Here is a 17,652-nt window from a genome sequence, read left to right on the forward strand (position 1 = left end):
GTTGCTTTCCTGGTGCTAGAGTGAAAGACATCGCGGACAGAGTGCAGGACATCCTCAAGGACGAGGGTGAAGAGCCCGAGGTGGTGGTACACGTCGGCACAAATGATGTCGGGAAGAAGAGGAGGAACATACTACAGCGAGACTTCGCAGAACTAGGAAGAAGGCTAAAAAGCAGGACGTCCAAGGTGTTTATCTCCAGTTTGCTTCCGGTTCCTCGGGCTAGTGTGGCCAGAAACCGGGAGATAATGGACTTGAACGTGTGGTTGGGGAACTGGTGCAGGAAGCAAGGTTTCAAGTTCTTGGATCACTGGGGTATATTTTATGGTAACCATAAATTCTACAAGAGAGATGGCTTGCACCTTAATAGATCAGGGATCGGCATTCTGGCAGGCAGGTTTTCTGCTGCAACACCACTACATTTAAACTAAGTAGCGGGGGGGAGGGGACAAGCTGGATGTTTAAAAAGGAAATTGAAGGGGTAGTTAGAACAAGAGCAGTCAAGAAAGACAACTGTATCAAGGAGGCAGAAAACTGCAAAAGGCATCATGATGTAAAGTTGAGTGAAATAAGGGTTGAGGGGAAGGGTGAGAGCAGTAACAAATTAAAAATTCTCTATATGAATGCACGAAGCATTAGACACAAGGTGGATGAGCTTGAGGCTCTTCTGGAAATTGGCAGATACGATATTGTGGGGATAACTGAGACTTGGCTTCATGGGGACAGGGCCTGGGAAATGAATATTCAAGGCGACACGTGCTATCGTAAGGACAGACTGACGGGCAGAGGGGGTGGGGTGGCCTTGTTGGTAAGGGAGGATATTCAGTCCCTCGCGCGGGGGGACCTAGAGTCAGGGGATGTAGAGTCAGTGTGGATACAGCTTCGAAACACTAAGGGTAAAAAGACCCTCATGGGAGTCATCTACAGGCCCCCAAACAGTAGTCTGGATGTTGGAGGTAAGTTGAATCAGGAGCTGAAATTGGCTTGTCGCAAAGATGTTACTACAGTTGTTATGGGGGATTTTAACATGCAGGTAGACTGGGAGAATCAGGATGGTATCGGGCTTCAAGAAAGAGACTTTGTGGAGTGCCTCAGAGATGGATTTTTAGAGCAGCTGGTGCTGGAGCCAACCAGGGATAAGGCGATTCTGGATCTGGTATTGTGTAACGAACCAGAATTGGTCAGTGACCTCGAAGTGAAGGAGCCATTGGGGAGTAGTGACCATAATACAATAAGCTTCAATCTGCAATTTGAGAGGGAGTGGGTACAATCTGAAGTGACAATATTTCAGTTGAATAAAGGGAAATATGGAGCTATGAGGGAGTAACTGGCCAAAGTTCAATGGTTCAATACCTTAACAGGGAAGACCGTGGAGGAACAATGGCGGATATTTCTGTGTATAATGCAGAAGTTGCAGGAGCAGTTCATTCCTAAAAGGAAGAACGATCCCAGGAGGAGACATGGGCGGCCGTGGCTGACGAGGGAAGTAAAGAAACATATAAGGTTAAAAGAGAAAAAGTATAACTTAGCGAAGATAAGTCGGAAAACGGAGGACTGGGAAGCTTTTAAAGAACAACAGAGGATTAGTAAGAAGGAAATACGCAGAGAAAAAATGAGGTACGAAGGTAAACTGGCCAAGAATATAAAGGAGGATAGTAAAAGCTTTTTTAGGTATGTCCAAGGCAAAAAAATGGTTAGGACAAAAATTGGGCCCTTGAAGACAGAAACAGGGGAATATATTACTGGGAACAAAGAAATGGCAGAGGAATTAAATGGGTACTTCAGATCTGTGTTCACTGGGGAAGACACAAGCAATCTCCCTGAGGTAACAGTGGCTGAAGGACCTGAACTTAAGGGAATTTCTATTTGCCAGGATTTGGTGTTGGAGAGACTGTTAGGTCTGAATGTTGATAAGTCTCCGGGACCTGATGGCCTGCATCCCAGGGTACTGAAGGAGGTGGCTCGGGAAATCGTGGATGCGCTGGTGATTATTTTCCACAGTTCAATAGAATCTGGGTCGGTTCCTGAGGATTGGAGGGCGGCTAATGTTGTGCCACTTTTTAAGAAGGGTGGGCGGGAGAAAGCAGGAAATTATAGACCAGTTAGTCTGACCTCCGTGGTGGGAAAGATGCTGGAGTCTATTATAAAGGATGAAGTTACGGCACATCTGGATAATAGTAACAGGATAGGACAGAGTCAGCATGGATTTATGAAGGGGAAATCATGCTTGACTAATCTTCTTGAATTTTTTGAGGATGTAACTCGGAAGATGGACGAGGGAGATCCAGTGGATGTAGTGTACCTGGACTTTCAGAAAGCTTTTGATAAAGTCCCACACAAGAGGTTAGTGAGTAAAATTAGGGCGCACGGGATTGGGGGCAAAGTACTAGATTGGATAGAGAATTGGTTGGCTAATAGGAAACAAAGGGTAGTGATTAACGGCTCCATTTCGGAATGGCAGGCAGTGACCAGTGGGGTACCGCAGGGATCCGTGCTGGGACCGCAGCTTTTTACAATATATGTAAATGATATAGAAGATGGTATCAGCAATAACATTAGCAAATTTGCTGATGACACAAAGCTAGGTGGTAGGGTGAAATGTGATGAGGATGTTAGGAGATTACAGGGTGACCTGGACAAGTTAGGTGAGTGGGCAGATGCATGGCAGATGCAGTTTAATGTGGATAAATGTCTGGTTATCCACTTTGGTGGCAAGAACAGGAAGGCAGATTACTACCTCAATGGTATCAAATTAGGTAAAGGGGCTGTTCAGAGAGATCTGGGTGTTCTTGTCCACCAGTCAATGAAGGCAAGCATGCAGGTACAGCAGGTCGTGAAGAAGGCTAATAGCATGCTGGCCTTCATAACAAGAGGGATTGAGTATAGAAGCAAAGAGGTGCTTCTGCAGCTGTACAGGGCCCTGGTGAGACCACACCCGGAGTACTGTGTACAGTTCTGGTCTCCAAATTTGAGGAAAGACATTCTGGCTATTGAGGGAGTGCAGCGTAGGTTCACGAGGTCAATTCCTGGAATGGCAGGATTGCCTTACACGGAAAGACTGAAGCGACTGGGCTTGTATACCCTTGAGTTTAGAAGACTGAGAGGGGATCTGATTGAAACGTATAGGATTATGAAAGGACTGGACACTCTGGCAGGAGGAAACATATTTCCGTTGATGGGGGAGTGCCGAACCAGAGGACACAACTTAAAAATAAGGGGTAGACAATTTAGGACAGAGATGAGGAGAAACTACTTCACCCAGAGAGTGGTGGCTGTGTGGAATGCTCTGCCCCAGAGGGCAGTGGAGGCCCAGTCTCTGGATTCATTTAAGAAAGAATTGGATAGAGCTCTTAAAGATAGTGGAGTCAAGGGGTATGGAGATAAGGCAGGAACAGGATACTGATTAGGAATGATCAGCCATGATCATATTGAATGGCGGTGCAGGCTCGAAGGGCAGAATGGCCTACTCCTGCATCTATTGTCTATTGTCTATTGACTGAAAGGATTGTCGGTCACCGAACACAAACATCTTCCTTTGTGCTCTGAAAGACCCCAACTCGTGGGGAGGGTACACTTGATTCCCATTAAGCTCAAATAAGTAGGTGGTCCTGATGCCATCCTCAGTCAAATGTTACCTTGTCATCAAGGCCATTCACTCTTTTCTGAGCCCCTGTGTTCACCTCTTGTTCATATCAAATAATGATGGTGTATGTGTTGGGAGTGTTTTCCTCTCATAGAGGGTCATCAATGCCAGGAAGTATCTGGGCTAGATAGTGAGGGGAGTTACATCACTGAAAGTATTCAAAGACGTGGTGCATGATTTTTTGGCCTGTCAGAGAGCTAAAGGGTGTGAAGCATTGGACATTAAAGACCAGTTATTGCTAACAGTAGGTCAACCATGATGGTATACAATGGGTTTATCGTCCGAGTCACCTAATCTTGCTTCTTATGTTTTCATATTCTGTAATTACAAAGGTAATAATTGTAGTTTTCCTGAACGTTCCGTTATTGAATGTTGCAGTCACAGAGAATAAAGTATTTTGTGAGTCATCTCAGGGTGATGTATTGGGGCTGTATTCACAGTGAATCTGGGTCTCCAACATGACCAACAAATGAAGCACAAGTTGCAGAGAGGAGACACTCTGTAAAGAGACCAGAGGTGTTTTTCGAAACCAGCCTAGTTTTCCAAATAACATTTTCCAACCCACACCAAGCCGTGTGTGACAGTCTTGAGGGATTGAACGATATCCTGTGTTATGGTGGACCAGGTATTTGGAGCAGGTGGCCTCCATATGCTAATATCAGGAGCTGTGAGGAGCTGAATAGAACATAGGGACATAGGACTGAGCAGCAGGAATGGGCTATTAGACACTTTGTCACTACTGCACCACTCACAAATTCCATGGGTGATGTGATTGTGGTGTCAGCAGCATCTTTCTGTCTGTATACCATTTTCCTACATTGACTTGTCTGTCAAATGTCACCAAATATAAATTTGAATAAATGCAAGCATCCAGGCACCACAAACTTCTGGGGAAGGGAATTTCCACTTGAACAGCCCTTTGAAAATTTCTCATTTGTATTTCAACCAATATTGGAAGGTCACTCCGTCCTTTTCCAGTCCCACTCCTCCACTGGTTACACCAATGTTAAATGCAACCAGTTTTGTGATGAGACCAATGATGTAGGTCTCAGAGTAGGTCATTTTCTAGAAAAGTGTGAGGCACAGAAAGTTGAACACATAACAAATGGTAAAATGATAGAGTGGCCCAAACGTTATTCTGCCTTTGAAGTTATTCTGCTCACCCAAGCTACTAGTAGTGGGATTTTACTCTGGAACAGTTGAATTTGGCTGAATTCCCTTTGTTTCAGGCAGTGGAGAGATTCCAGTGAATTCTCACCAGAAATCCTTCACAAGTGGTAAAAATAACACAGGGATTTTATGGTCTCACACTTTGCTATCAGATGGAACAACGTAAGAGAGAGAGATCAATAGGCTGCTGCTTCTCAGGCAGGGGACATTTTTCTCCCTCTCTGTGTTGAAACATACGATAATGTCAACTGAACACCAAACTGGACCAGGTGTGCTCTTCTGGAACATTCTCTGGAAAACCCGATTATAGATTATATGCAAGTGCATTCGTTTCAATCGCAAAAAAGTCCCCACTTTATAATTTGATGACATGCTTACATGTGTCGGTGTAAGTTGTAAATATTGGGAGGTGTCTCCATAGTATGTGTGTTAATATAAATGCATCTTTTTCTTAAAGTTTATTCTCTAGCTTTAGTCTCCCTGACAAGAGATAATATGCATCCAGTTGACACACCCTTCAGAAAGTCATGGATGGTTCAATATTATTTCTCAGCTAAGATCGAAACTGATAATCCCCCGATAACAAAAGGCCGGCATTCCAGGAATGAGTAAAGGGAAACCTCTTTGAAAATCTTCGAAAAGAGTTAAATCCTTTCATTTTAGTTTCGGGGATCAAAACAGTACACAGTGCATCAAATGTGGTCTCAGCAATGTCCTGTACAGTTGCAGTTAAACATTCCTGCGATTAAACCTGATACCTTTTGCCAAAAACAGCATCATTCCACTTACCTTCCAAATCATTTGCTGCATCTGCAGACTGATTACATATGATTCATGTCCCGGGAACATGGAAGGCGCCTGAATCACAGAGTTCTATAATCTCTCTGCATTTACATTGTTTACCATTCTTTTATTCTTCGTGCTAAAATACACAACCTACCTTATGTTATTCCTACTGCATGCTTGCTCACTAACCTTCCCTGTCTGTTTCACATTGCAGACTCACTACCTTCATTTGATGACACATTAAATAACCATCTTGGTGTACGAGCTCCAAACAATTCCATCTTGAGCTCCAAACAATTCCCTCCCCTTCCTCCAGATCTTTGATCCAAATTGTTGATCGTTGATGACCCCACAGTGATCTCTGAGGCACTCCATCAGTTACAGCTTTGCAGCCTGAAAATAAACATTTGTCTCTACTCTCTATTTCCTGTTAGCGACTGATCTTTCCTGGACAGGAGAGTCAATGTTCCCTACTCCTGGGTGGTTGTTCAGGCGTATTGAATGGCCTCCTGCTGGGCTGTGTAATGTACTCAACAAGCTGAATTACTTCATTCTATATTGCTGTGCAATTCCTTAGAGTGACAGAATGGTCTCCTCCTGTCTCATTGTATCGATAATGTCTGATTGAATGGAGTGGTCCCCTCCCATGTAATAGCCTCGAGGGAGGATCGAGGGAACAACACACGGGGTAGGGACAATGGTTGGTCATTTGGCTGCATCATTCAGAATGCTCATGGCTGATCTGAGTGTGTCTGTCCTTCCGTCACCTGTCTGTTCCCAATAAACATTGACTCTCCTGTCCAACAAAGATCAGTCAAGCGCAGACTTATACACTTAAGGGCAAGGTCCTTGGGAGTGTAGCTGAACAAAGAGACCTTGGAGTGTAGGTTCATAGCTCTTTGAAAGTGGAGTCGAAGGTAGATAGGATAGTAAAGAAGGCGTTTGGTATGCTTTCCTTTATTGGTCAGAGTATTGAGTACAGGAGTTGGGAGGTCATGTTGCTGCTGTACAGGACATTGGTGAGGCCATTGTTGGAATATTGTGTGCAATTCTGGTCTAGCTGCTATCGAAAAGATGTTGTGAAGCTTGAACGAGTTCAGAAAATATTTACAAAGATTTTACCAGGGTTAGAGGATTTGAGCTACAGGGAGAAGGTGAACAGGCTGGGGCTGTTTTACCTGGAGCATCGGAGGCTGAGGGGTGACTTTATAGAGGTTTACAAAATTATGAGGGGCATGGATAGTGTAAATTGGCAGTCTTTTCCCTGGTGTCTGGGAGTCCAGAACTAGAGGGCATAGGTTTAGGATGAGAGGGGAAAGATACAAAAGAGACCTAAGGGGCAACGTTTTTCACCCAGAGGGTATACTTGTATGTAATGAGCTGCCAGTGGAAGTGGTGGAGACTGGTACAATTGCAACATTTGAGAGGCATTTGGGATGGGTATACGAATTGGAAGGATTTTGGTGGTATATGGGCCAGTTGCCGGCAGGGGGGACTAGATTGGGCTGAGATATCTGGTCGGCATGGACGGGTTGGACTGAAAGGTCTGTTTCCATGCTGTACATCTCTAAGACTCTATAAACGAGTCTTCACTGCTCCCTGAGGATGAGGACACCACAGGTAGCTCAACACTAAAGTGAAAGGTACGTCCTTATTTCTTTATGAGACCTGTTATTTTAAAACTTTGTTAACTAAACATCAAATCACCACCTATTTGCAGATAGAAGGACAGAATAATTAGGAATAAACATAAACCATTCTGGACTCCAAACCTGTCCCACATTCCCATTGAACCTTTCCAATCGAATATGTATCAAACCCAGCCTCTGCTGTGGTCTCAGGAAGAGAATACCTGTTAGCATAGCACCACATGAAAAATGGAGCAGAATGAGGCCATTCAGCCCATCGAGTCTGATATGCCATTCTATAATTTCTTATATGTTCCTCAACCTCATTCTCCTGCCTTACCCCAAGAATCCTTGATTCCATTATTAAACAAAACTTATCAATTTGTATCTGTGCCTACGTGTGCGTATGTTTGTCCATCTGCTTGTCAACTGTGTATTTGTGCATCTACGTTTGTCTTTCTGTGTATCAGCCTGTGTTTCTATCTATGTTTGTGTCTATTTGTGTGTGACTCTATATGTCTGCGTAAATTTCTACGTGTGTGTATGCCTATTCCCTTGTATGTTTTGTGTTTGTTCGTATATTGTGGCAATACCAATAATTCTGTGTATTTCTGTGGCTGCATCTCTGTGCAGTGAGGTAATGGTATTGGGGGGGGGGGGGGTAGTTAAGTGACTGTCGTTCGAAACGCCAGTGTGTTTACAGTGAGAATTGTCTTTCACTGAGCACTGCTCCTTAATCGGTCAGTGGGACATGGATGTTTCAGAAATTTCACGCGAGGCATCCCAGTCCGCTTCATCTTGTACTAGGTTCCTCCCCACATGGCGGGTGTGGGGGAGGTGTGAGGGAAGGGGTATTGGGCACTCCACCACCCGGCTTGGCCATTTCTGTCCTATTCCAGGCTGTTTCTCTTGGAAGAGGAGAAAGGGATGAAAGGCGTGAGGGCAGGAGTGGATGGCCTTGCTGTTAGTGCTGGTGGAGGTGGATCTGGGAGGAATTGTGAGGTGTCCAGAATGAGGCAGTCGACAGTGTTGAATCCATATAGTATTATTAATGTGTGGGCGTATTGCGTAGGTGACAGAGAAAGTGTGGGAAGGGAGTTGCTGAATTCAATATTGAGATCGGTAGTGCCTGAGCCTTATTTGGAGATAGAACTTGAGGATTTTCTGGGGGTAGGTGCTATAACAGATATACAGAGAGGGTGATGGAGCAGAGAGAATTCGGTGACCATTATCCTGACAGAGCGGGGAGGATATTTTTGCTTGTCCTGTATTGATGGAGATATCTTCAGATCATCTCAGCGTCGAGGTGAGCCTCCCCGAATGTCCTGTCCAAGTCTATCACTAATAATGACACAGACCTGTCCCTCAGATTCCACAGAATCAGTTTATGTAGAACTTACACATAGCAAGGTGCAGCAAATATAGGTGTGTTATATATCGGTTGTAGAAAATCTGAGCATCATATGATCTGGGAATTAGATATGCAAGTATCATGGATACTGCAGTTTTATTGGATGTTCTCAAGTTCCATCTAAACTGTATTTACTAAGTGATTGCTTCTGCTGTGCAAAATAAATTCTGTACGTGTATGTGAGCTGGGTTGAAGAGTATGTTGTGAAGCAAATATAGAGCAGTTTATTTTGGATTTGGTGTTGTGTGATCAGAAGGAAGAATTAATAACCTTGCTCTGAATCAGCTTTGAAGGAATAGAGACGTTAATAAGGTGTATTTTACACGGTGTCTGCATGAATATAGAATGCCTGAACCTTCTGGTTAAACATCATGGTCGCCTGGAGGCTAGAGGGTCAAGTTCGCTCCACTAAATTGGGGAAGTACAATATAACATACAGTGGGAGGCAAGCAATGTTTGTTGGAGTCATAGAGTCAGGCAACACAGAGACAGGCCCTTCGGCCCAAACACGTCCATTCCAACCAAAATGTCCATCCACGCTAAACACATTTCCCTGACATTGCCCTGTATCTTTCTAATCCTTTCCTGTCCATGAATTTGTACAAATGCCTTTTAAATGTTGCAAATATTCCCGCCTCAACCTCTTCCGCTGGCACATCATTACATATGCGTATCACCCCTGTGTGAAAAGCAGTTGGTCCTCAGGTTCCCTTTTATTGTTTCCCCTCTGACCTTAAACTAATGCCCTCTTGTCCGTGATTGCCTAACCCTGGAAAAAGGAAGTAAGTGCATTCACTCTGTCCGTCCTTCCCATGACCTTATACACTTCTCTCAGATTCCCCTTCAGCCTCATACATCTAAAGTAAAAAGTCCTAGCTTATCCAACCTCTCCCAATAACTCAGACCATTGAGTCCTTTGCAACATTCTTGTAAATTTCTTCAGCACTCTTTCCAGTTTAATACCATACTTCCCATAGCAAAGTGAACACAGCTGAACATAACGCTCCCAATATGGCCTCACCAGCATCCTGTATAAGTGCAACGTAACTCCCTAATTTACATACTCAGTGATATACACTGATGAAAGCCAGTGTGCCAAAAGCTTTCTTCACTGCCATATCTACCTCTGAATCAAATTTCAGAGAACCATGCACCTGAATTCCAAGGTCCCTCTGTTCCACTACACTCCTTAGGACCCAACCATTCACCTCGAAACTCCAACCTTGATCTGACTTTCTAAAATGCAAGAACTTACACTGATCTATATTAAAATCCATTTGCCATTTCTCAGCCACTTCTCCAGGTGATGAAGGCACTGCTGTATTTTCTGAAATTTTTGATAACCTTCCTCACTCTCCATGCTGCTGCCTATTTTAGTGTTGTCTTCAAACTTACAAATCATGCCTGTTCATTCTCATCTAAACCATAGATATATGTAATATGTAGTGGACCCAGCACTAACCCGTGAGGCTTTCCATTAATCACAGGCCTCCAGGCTGAAAGGCATCCTTCCACTATTACCCTCTGCTTCCCACCATCAAGACAATTTTGTATCTAATTTGGCAGCTCCTCCTCAATTTCATTCAATCTAACCTTCCAGATCCACGTACCATGTGGAACCTTATTGAAGTCTTTACTGGAATCCATAAAGACTACATACACCATCCTGCCCTCCTCAACGTTGCTAGTCACTTAATCAAAGAATTCGAACAAATTTGTGAGCCATGATCTCCCATGCACAAAGCAGTGCTGAGTTTGATGATGGGATTTTCCCAAAAACGTTGATTTTCATGTTCCTCGGATGCTGCTTGGCTTGCTGTGCTTTTCTATCACCACTCTAATCTTGCTCCTAATTTCACCCTGTCTTTCCAAATGCATGTATATCTTATCTCTCAGAACCTGTTCAAGTATGTTACCTACAACAGATTTTACGTTTACTGGTCTATAGTTCCCACGTTTTTCTTTGTAGCCCTTCTTGAGTAAGGACACAGCACTCGCTGTCCTCCAGTCCTTCGTGACTTCACCCATTGGCCAGCAATGATGCACAAATATCAGCCAACACTCCGAAAATTCCTTCTATGTCCTCCTGCAGTGTTCCTGAATATATCTGATCAGGACCAGGAAATTTATAGAAATATTGCAAAGTCTTTTTATTTCAAATACAAGCACCAAAGAAATGGAAAGTGACACAATGATGTTTAACATAACACATTCGAAAATGTAATAATCATAGGAAATGGCTTCAGAAGAATTTCAGTCATTGTGGAAACCTGAGAATTCTCAGAAATTCACGATCCAGAAACAAGGGCCATGAAACTGATTAGGAAATCAAAAATAGAACATGAATGCGAACAAACAGGAACAAAAACACTGCAGAAATCTACAATGTGTATTTCAAAGGAAACAAAGTAAAATCAAGGTCAAATATGGAAATTGGTAATTGGGAGAGGAGAGTTTATTGCGAAGAACAGGGAAATGGCCAAGAAAATAATCAATTGCTTTGTATCTGTCTTCAAGGAGGAAGATCCATAAAATCAGTCAGTAATACCAAGTGATCATGTAGCGCTTGTGCAACTGAAGACAAAAAATCAATTTATATCAATAACAAGGTAGTATTTGAAAGTGTAACTGGATTGACCATTGCTCAGCCTGACAAATCTGACGTACTTCAAATTAAAATGTCAGACATAAATCAGCAACAGAAGTATTAATTGCACTGTCGATGACTGTGTTTTATTTTCCTGTGTATTCTGCAGAGGCAGGAAGCCTATCGGGATAAATGGAAGTTAGCAAACGTGGTCCAAGCACTATAGATTAATGGAAGGGATCCATACATCTATAAAGGGAAGAAGACATAGTTTGGAGAACTGCCGACCAATTAACTTGACATCTGCAGGGAAACTGTTGGAATCTATTATGCAGCATGTGATATTGGATATTTAGAAATTAATAGGATCAATGGAGAGAATCCACATGTATTTCTGGCAGATGTCTAACTCGATGTGCTATTAGTTGATAGACCCCATCTAACACTCCCTGAGAAAAGGAACAGAAAGCGACTTCGCCACAGGAAATGACATCAACAATCCAAAGAAACCTTTAAAAAGAAAGCAGGAATGTGTCGCATCGCTTCACCAGAGGTCCACTGAAGATGTTACCTAGTAAGATAAGGAAACGTCGGGAAATAAACCTGCCAGCTCAGCGAGCAAACCTGCATCCATTGTGAACAGTGCTGGTGACCCAATCTGAGAAAGAATATACTGACCACAATAAAATTGCAATGGACGTTCTCCAGATTAATCTCACAGATGGCGAGATTGTCTGATGAGAAAACTCGGCCTATTTTCTCTAGTGTTTCAAAGAATGACAGGTGGGTCACAGTGAAATTTACAAAATTCACAAAACATATGACAAATTGGAAATTAAGAGGACGCTTCCCTGGCTGCCCAATCCAAATTCAAGGCAAATAACGGCAAGATAAGGGATTGGCCACTTAAGACCATAATTTTGAGGAAATTCATCACTCGGTGAGAACTACCTAAAACAGAATCATAGAAACCTGCTGGCAGGGTAAGATTAAGGAAAATCTCCAGATATTCTGCAAGTGTGTCAAGCAGAACTAAATAACGAGGGAACAGGTACGAGTCATTAATGACTCGCCAAGTTGCATCCAAATCAACTTAGTGTTAGGGGACAGAGGGTGGTGGTTGAAGGTTGTTACTGTGACTCGAGACCGATGTCCAATGGTGTATCACAGAGATCGGTGCTGTGATTAGGAGGTGCTGGTGTTAGACTGAGGTGAACAAACCTACAAATCACATCACACCAAATTATAGTCCAGCAGGTTTATTCAGAAGCACAAGCTTTCAAAGCGCACAACCACCTAATGAAGAAGCAGCGCTTCGAAGTTAGTGCCTCCGAACAAACCGGTTGGACTGTAACCTGGTGCTGTGTGATCGTTAACCTTATTATTTGTGGTATTCATAAATGATGCAGCTATGAATATAGATGGGGTGGTGGGAGTGTGACAACTAAGTTTGTGTTTGATACAAAGATTGGCCGGGTGGTTGGCAGTGAGGAGGAAGATCTTATGTTACAGGAAGATACAGATGGAGTGGTCAGATGGGCAGAGCAATGGCAGATGTAATGTAACCCTGATAAATATGATGTGATACACTTTGGATGAAGGAACTGGACAGGGAGGACTCAATGAATGGCAGCACACGAGGAAGCTCAGAGGCTGTTTCTTCACACTTCCCTGAATGTGACTAAATACGTTAATGCACAATTTTGAGAAAGCATAAGGGACCGTAAACATAAGCTTTATTTATCAAGGCATAGATTATAAGAGCTATGCAGAATTTTGGTTTGGCCAAGATGGAATGCTGTGTGTAGTTCTGGGAACTACATTACTGGAAGGATCTGATTGTAATGGAGGGGGCTCAGAGCAGATTCACCAGGATGTTCCCAGGGATGGAGCATATCAACTATGGAGAGAGGCTGAATAAGATCGGATTGGTTAGTTTGGAGCAGAGAAGGCTGAGGGGGCCGTGATTCAGAAGGATAGGGTTCCGAGGGACATGGACAGGATGGATAGACAGCAGCTGTTCTTTTTAGTCAAAGGGCCAAGAACAATGAAGCACATTTTAAAGTGAACGGTTTGAGATTTGGAGGGAATTGAGGTTTGTTTTTCACCCAGAGGCTGTTGGGGTCAGGAATGCCCTTCCTGAGAGAGGAGTTGTTACGGTAACTTCACAAACATTAGAAAGTACACTGCTGTGCACTTGAAATGCCATAAGATTCACGGCTACGAGTCTTGTGTTGGAAAATGGGACTAATGTAGACCGGGCTGAATTGTTCATGGTACGAAGTCTGTTCTTCTGTGTTTGTATGGCTGTGGAAGGTCCATCATTAAGTAGCTTAAGATAGGAACTATGGGTTTCTGAAGAGTATATTAACAAGGGGTTTTAAGATTGAACTTGTAATATCTTCTGAAAATATGTCAATGGCAAAGTTAAGTGGAAAAAGGTGCAGCTTTCTTACAGTCTGATACCAGAGAATTGAGGACAGGGAAAAGGCAGAACTATGGAGCAAATACTTTAGTTATATCTTCACAGAAGATAACAAAACAAAAAAGAAAACTTCCCAACGATACTAGTGAACATTAGTCGGTTGAGAAAAAGGGAATAGAATGAAATTAGCAACCAAACAGTTTTAGAGGAAGTTTGGAACTGAAAGTAATGAGCACAGACAAAGTGAACCGAGATTGATCAAATGGGAATCATATTTGAGAAAGTGACATTTAGCATAATAATGGAGAAGCAATCAATGCAATATGATTGGATTTTCAGAAAGATATTTGACAAAGCCCCAAGACTATTATGCAAATTCAAATCCTCTGGGACTGGAACTAATATGGTTTTAGAATGGGAGAGCTGGCAAGAAGCAGTGAGTAGGAATAAAACAATATGTCTTTTAAAAAGGAAGGCTTGGAGGATATAGCAAGGATCGGGTTTGGGCTCCAGCTATTCCCAATACACATCATATATTTGGTTGAGTGGAACAAATTCAATATATCCAAGTTTGCTGATGGCACTGAACAACATCGGATTTTGAGTGGGTGAGCAGAATGTCAAAATGCTCCAAGGTGATTGAGACAAGTGGAGTTTTTGGGAAAATATGTGGCAGATGGAGAGCAATGGGGAGGGGAGGCGTGAGATATGTGATATTGTGACCTTTGATGAGAAAAACAGAACGGGAGCCTATCATTATAAAGGGAATTTTTTGAAAAATGTTGATCTATACAGGAACTTAAGCTGCATTTTTCTTTCCTTCTGTGCAGCCCTCCGAGGTCAGTTTAGGGCAGTCAGATCTGAATCCAAAGTCAATACTGGGAATGTCATTGGCACGCTGACCAGTGTACACAGACCCAACATGTGGGGAGCTGTAGCATTGAAAAGGATCTCTATCTCCCTGTGCACCGGTCACTGAAAGCAATTTTGTAGGAGCAGAAAACAGATAGGCAGATAAATAGTGTATTCACCTTTATTTCAGGGGAATTTTAATCCAGGAGTAAGGGTGTTTTACTGCAGCTGAGCAGGGCCTTGGTGAGACCTCATCTCGAACATTGTGCAGTATTCTGTGTAGTTTTGGTCTCCTTACCTAATAAAGGAGAAACCTGACATTGAGGGAGAGCAGTAAAGGATAACCAGACTGATCTCTGGGATGATAGGCTTGTTGTGGGAGCAGAGTTTTGGGCGGCTTTGCCCGTATTCCATGGGCTTTAGGAAAATGAGTGGAGATCTCAGTGAAATATATATAAATCTGTTAGGGCGAGACAGATTGGAAACAGGGGTGACAATTCCCCTGGCTGGGACATCAAAACAAGGGGCCACAGTATTAGGTACAGACAGGCCACTCTGCATTAAGATGAAAATAAATGTCTGCACTCAAAGACTGGTGAACCTGGGGTACTATCTCCCAGATCAGGCTGTGGAAACCAAGGTAGTGAATATAAATATGGATTTCTGGAAACTAAAGGGATAGGGAGACAGCAGGGTATGTTATGAAGATAGAGGATCAGATTCAATTACAGGGTGTTGTCCAATAACGTGGTAGCTGTGTTCCTGTGCATCATTGTGTTGCAGAAAATCATGCAATATTCATAATGTGGTCTATGGGGAAAAGAGGATAATGGGCGAACTGCAAAATATCATTAAAAAAACAAAATTAAAGTTAGTCTAACACACACTAGCTCAGTTTAATTAAATCTTTAAATCATATATTGTAATGAAATAGTGCTAATAATGACAATTCAGTCATTGGCTACATCCCTGTACATTTCACCAAGCTCTTCACCAGAAAGTGTGCAGGACTGACTGACCACGTGATGCCAACATGGAATTCCAGTTCTCCTGAAGATTCTCCCCCAGTTTGAAATAAAGTTCCTTCTAATTGGAGAGAGCAATTCCCCGTTTCAGGCTCAGGTCCAAAGCTTGCAGAGCGGATTGCATTCCTGTTTTAGCTGAACACTCAGAGGGTGCATTTGGCAGACAGAGGATCCTGAAGCTGGGTTTTGTTGTTCAGCTGGTGCCTGGCAAGGAATCGCGCTGCAGTGAGCGGGAGCTCAATTTATAGAAAAAAGGTGCACAATTCACGAATCGCATTGCAGTCAAATCAGTTTAATAAACACGCATTATCAGAGAACTGCCTGTATATTGAATCGAGGAGCAAGATTGATGGACTGAAGGTCTACAACAGTTCTTAATTTATATTTCACAATGTTTAAACATATTAATAGATATGAACACAGTGTCAGGAAAACTGCACTGAGGAGATTTTCTCCATGAACTAGAATGGGGAAGGATCAATGTGTTGTATGACCTTTCCTGATGTTTCTGTGCAGTCTGTGGGAAAGCACTGTAAATGTTGTCACAAGCTCTCAGATGTTAGGAAGGAGGACTCTGCAGGATCAACAGGACTGTGATTCCCGTTCCCTTTTCTGATATCGAGGCTGGTGCCGGGTATTCTGTCTGTTTATTTCCTTTAAGACCTCGGAGCAGTGTGATACAATAGAGTGTCTTGCTTGGCCGTTTCAGGGACCATTGCAGATACTACATATGCAGATACTACATCCTTGTCTTTTTCACTGATGTGCACGGCTGTTCCATTATTTAGGATGGGGATATTTCTGGAGTCCTTTCCTCCAGTAAGTTTTTTAATAGTACACCGACATTTATGTCTGGATGTGGCAGGACTGCAGAGCTTAGATCTGATCTGTTGGTCTTGGGATCATTTTATCACATGTCTGTGTGTCTGGAGTCACTTTTAGGCCATACAAGGAAAGCATTGGAGATTCACTTCCTGAAAGTACATAGGGGAATGAGATCGAAGTTTACAATCACCATTGGATGCAAGGTCACTGTTACAATCACCAGGTTCTAGATCTTGACATTTGATTAATTGTTTTTAACTCCCACAATCTGCCAGAGCATTAGCCTGGTCTGGATTAGTAATCCAGTGACATTTCCACAACAGCACCATCTCCACATAGGAACCTATCGGAAACCACAATGAGTGGGTTATTTCTGTACTGCTTGACAGCTCTGTGAAAAAGAACTCCCACCAACTTAATTATCGTGAAGGGACTGAGGAGTTGTTAAATGGTCAGAATGCAATCATTCACCTACTAGGGGAACGGACATAGTTGAGTAATTTTCCACATTGGCAGGGAGATGTCAGAGTTGGAGCTGGAATGCAACAGCTTCCCCAGGGACATGGCTTGTTGTGCAGCACAAGTCTTCAGTCCTATTGCAGGAATTTTGTCAGCGTCCATTGTCTTTGTCGTATCTACTGTGTTCAGCGGTTTCTTCATGTCACATGCAGCAAATCGAATTGGGTGAACACTGCCATCTGTGATTCTGTGGATATCATGGTGAGGATGAGGTGGATCATCCATTCAACACCTCTGGCTGAGGATGGTACAGATACTACATCCTTGTCATTTTCACTGATGTGCAGGACTGTTCCATTATTTAGGATGGGGATATTTCTGGTGTCCTTTCCTCCAGTAAGTTTTTTAATAGTACACCGACATTTATGTCTGGATGTGGCAGGACTACCGAGCTTAGATCTGATCTGTTGGGCTTGGGATCATGTAGTCCTCTCTATCAGATGTTAGTTCTGCTGTTTGTAATGAAACCACTCAAGCGCCATAGCTGTAATGGTTTGTCATCAGCTTTAGGTACACATGGTTCTGACCTTGGCATGTTCACCCACTCACATCACTGAACCAGTTATCGGCTTGATGGTAATGGTAGACCGGTGGAATATACTGGGGAAAATGATACAGATTATGTTTGAATACAATCCTGCTTCTGTTGCTGCTGTTGTCTACAGCATCACATGAAAGCCCAGTTTGAGCTGCAATATCTGCAATTCAATTCTACTGACTGTCCCCTAGTTCACCCATCAGCCGTGTACTCAATGACCGCACCTGATTTCTGATGCGGTAATAT

The sequence above is a fragment of the Chiloscyllium punctatum genome, chromosome 23 (assembly GCF_047496795.1).
Source record: "Chiloscyllium punctatum isolate Juve2018m chromosome 23, sChiPun1.3, whole genome shotgun sequence".
Taxonomy (NCBI): Eukaryota; Metazoa; Chordata; class Chondrichthyes; order Orectolobiformes; family Hemiscylliidae; genus Chiloscyllium; species Chiloscyllium punctatum.